Source organism: Psammomys obesus, unplaced genomic scaffold (genome assembly GCF_907164565.1).
Source record: "Psammomys obesus unplaced genomic scaffold, mPsaObe1.curated_primary_1811, whole genome shotgun sequence".
In the NCBI taxonomy this organism is placed as follows: domain Eukaryota; kingdom Metazoa; phylum Chordata; class Mammalia; order Rodentia; family Muridae; genus Psammomys; species Psammomys obesus.
This window is the reverse complement of record NW_026589137.1, coordinates 3015179-3019268: the sequence shown is the minus strand read 5'-3', so window position 1 is coordinate 3019268 and position 4090 is coordinate 3015179.

The window sequence follows — 4090 nt, the reverse complement described above, 5'->3', positions numbered from 1 at the left end:
GGGACAAAACTGAAATCATAGAAACGAAAACAGCTGCAGTTTTAAACAAAAGTAAAATCAAGCACTCTCAAGTAGACGCAAAACCACAAACAATTAATCACAGTAATTCCGGGCACAACACCAAGGGGGGGGGGGACAATTAATCACACACAGAAACCAAGTAACACTGAAAACCTGGACTTCTCTGCCACAGAATTTCCAGAAAACCGATCCTCACTCCGGTTCCCCTATCCTAGGAGTTCCGAGGAGGTAAAGACAGATCCTCACTCCAGTCCCCCTATCCCAGGGGTTCCAAGGAGGCAGAAACAGACAAAACCTGGACTTCTCTGCCACAGAAGTTCCAGGAAACCGATCCTCACTCCGGAGGCAGAAACAGATCCTCACTCCAGTCCCCCTATCCCAGGGATCCCGAGGAGGCAGAAATTCCAGGACATCAAAATGTCTTTTGAAGTCCCCACAGCCTAGGCCCCAACACGTCTGTCATACCTAATCTGCCTGCTCCCGTAAGCACCTCGAGGCTTTTCAGGATAAGAAACAAAGAATAAAGGCAAACAAACATTGAAAGCAGATGGACAACATAGAAGATATTTACCCGCAGGTTTAAGCTCTCCGGGCCAGGAGTCCTAGAGGTCTTGAGGCATCCCAGATGGATGAGCCCCCAAATGTTATGCCAGGTTCACGGGACCCTCAGAGACCACCAGGAGACGACTGGATGCAATTGCAAGAGAGCTTTATTACGAGAGCGATCGAACTCGGGACCCAAGTCTCACTGGCGTAGCAATAAAGAAGTGGGACCCCGAGCTCTGAGTGAACAGGATTTTTAAAGGCAAAATCTGTGAGCCAGGGGTTTCCATGGCAGCAAGCAGGGGGGCACAAGCCTTGGCGTTACAGAATTGGGTGAAGTTTAGCAGGGCGGGGTGACCTTTTCTGAGGCACACAATCACAATGGCTAAGGCATATAATCACAATGGCTATTTTTCTAAACCAAATCTGAAACATTGGGGAGAATTTTCCCACCCGATTCTCAACCGATTCCCATTGATTATTGCCAAGGAGTTTGTCTCTATTTTCTATGAAGCATTTATTCTGTTATATTTCCTGGAGGCTGTTGCTAGGAGAGTTAACTTTGTTTTCTGCCAGGTGTACACTCTGTGATATTTCCTGGTACCTGAATTCAGTTCCCAGTCAAGATCTTTATTTCAAAATGAAGTTATATTCAGGCTATCTTAAGCTCTTCAATTGTTGTCATTGTTCCCCAGATGATAAGGTAATAAAGTCAGACAATCAGTAAACAAAAGCAAGGGGGATACAACCACTTTCTCATGCACAAGTACCTCTAATTTAATGTTTTTCCATACTACATCACCAGCATACCAAAGTACCATCACTATCCGAATCGAAATGAAGTGATGAATTTCAGGACACACAGAAAACTTCTTTCTCTGAAGTTAGGAAATGAAGATGCAGAATTATGATTTTATAGAAAGGATTATTTCTGGAAGCTCTTGAGCCCAATTCCAAAAGTCACAGTTCAGTGGCAGCACATTTCAGAAGTGCAACTAATAATAAAATCTTATTAACATGCTCCTATGAGGTAAAAATATAATGGAAATTTCTCGTGATTTATTTGAATTTGCTTACCTTTATATTACCAAAGTATGCGGCAGCTAGGTTCTGAGGCTTTCTGTGGATATGACACAATACATGAGACAATAACTAGAAATAGGTCAGAATTTCCTTTGATTCATGCTTTCACAGGTTGCAGTATATGGCTTTTACTTTGGTTATATGACAAAGCAGAACACCATGAGATGTATTATGGTGGAACAAATGTCTTTCTCTCATAATGATGGGGGAAAAGAAAGACCCAGTGACCTAACTTCCTCCAACCAGACCCCATCACCTACAGTGTCAACCAGTTCTCAACTGAACAAAAAGTTGGGGAATATGCTTTCCCCACAGGAGTTTTTAGGGGCATATTAAAGATCTAATCATTTCACAAGTTTTAAAGGACTTGCAACATGAAAGGAAAAATTTCAGTAGTATGTGTCAAATTCAACTCATTTTGACAGAGAACTTTGGGTGTTTTCCTCTGACTAGTTTTGTAACTTTGACATTATCCCTAGGAAACAAGATGACCCCTAGGGAAAAAACAAAAAACAAAAAATTCCCCATATACAACTCAAAAGTTTAGATTTCTCTTCCTGTTACCTTTCAAGATTTTAATGAAATAATGTTAGGCATGGTCATTTGAATCATGCAATTAATTCCTTCATGAAATGTTTATCTCTGCATCTACTTATATGAGGTGAAGATGTTAAAAGTAAAATATTAGATGTAAAGACTAAGCTAACATGGAAATAATGAATCAAACTGGTAGGGTGAAAAAAATAGATTAATAGTATGATCTGTACGTCAAAAAGCCATCTGTGGGCAAAGGCATGTAAAAGAGCATCATTTGGTGATACTCCCTGCCCAAGAAAAAATATTTTTTTAGAAGCCAGCTAGCTTCATTGGGTAATGAGGACTGAATGGTTAGAAATGTTTAATTTCTGCTACGTGGGTGAGCAGCTCTCACTGAGGTCTGAAAGCAACCTGACCACTACAAAGCTCTGGATTTGTCTCTAGGGCATTAGCAGTTTTTTTGCTTTAAGATCCATGCACATCTACATACAAATGGTATGTGCAACATAATTCCATAGAATTATCACCAGCCTCAGAGGTAAATGAACTAAATCCCTGAATTCTAAGTAGTAGAGATTAGTTTCTGGAATGTCTCACCATAATTAAATCTATCAATGAAGGTGATTCCACCACTTTCCAAAGTACCTCTTTTGCAACGGTTACTGAGTCTAATTTTCTCATGTGTATCAACATCACTTAAAATTGTTGTAAGTATTTATACATACAGAAGTGTTATTGAGAATTAATCGACTTAATGCTTCTCTGAGATTCCCAAGAGAAACGGGGACCTCCAAAAAAATTTCTGGGTTGAATCTTAAGCTCAAAACAGAACTCTCTACCTGAAATAATAGGTTTTTTTTTTTTTTAACAATTAATTCAACTTAAATCTCAGTCATGGATCCCTCCCTCCTCTTCTTCCAGTCCCACTCTCTCTCTAATATCCTTCTTCCCTATTCAGAATAGGGGAGTCCCCCTACCCAGATACCCAGCTCATCAATTCACATGAGGTCTGAGTTCTTCTTCCTCCTCTGTGACCTTGTAGAAAAGTCTCATCAGGGGGAAGTCATCAAAAATAGGCAACAGAGTGTATTTCAGAAATATCCCCCATTCCCCTAACTACTAGGCTGACATGAAGCCTAAGACGCTCATCAGATTTCTGAGGGTCTGTGAATTTTAGTATGTCTTTCCTGTACTATATGACTAAAATTCACTTATAAGTGAGTATATACCACGTGTATCTTTCTGAGTTTTTATTACCTCACTAATTACATCCATTGCCTGCAAATTTCATGATTTTCTTGTTTTTAATGGCTGAGTAATACCCCGTTGTGTAAATGTACCATACTTTCTTTATCCATTCTTTGGTTGAGGAGCATTTAGTTTGTTTCCAGATTCTGGCTATTATGAACAAAGTTGCTATGAACATGGTGAAGAATCTGAGCACAACAGACTCCATTTTGTTACTAACCTCCATCTTGTAATTGACCTAGCTTTCACCTTCAGAACCTAAAAAATGTGTTTGTACTTGCAGGAAACCGTAACATTTCAGAAGACAGTGTGCCCACTCTGACACTAGTCAATGACTAGTTGAAATGACTGCTGTCCTTGTGGTTGCTAAAACAATTACATGTTTTCCTTGTGGTTGCCAAAATAGTTACTCCAACTTGCCTTTAGCCAATCACTATGTAACAAGCCTGCTCTTGCTAAATCTCACCCAATCATGTAACCACCAAGTCTGGAATCCCCTTACCCTTGCTAAAAACCCTTAAAAAAAAAACAACAACAAAACAGCTTCTTTCTAGGTTAGCAGCTCCTGTCCTCTGACTGTTGTGTCAGTTCATGCTGGGAGTCAGAGCTTAAGCCAGAAATAAAGGTTCTTTGCTTTTACAGATGATTTCTGACTTCT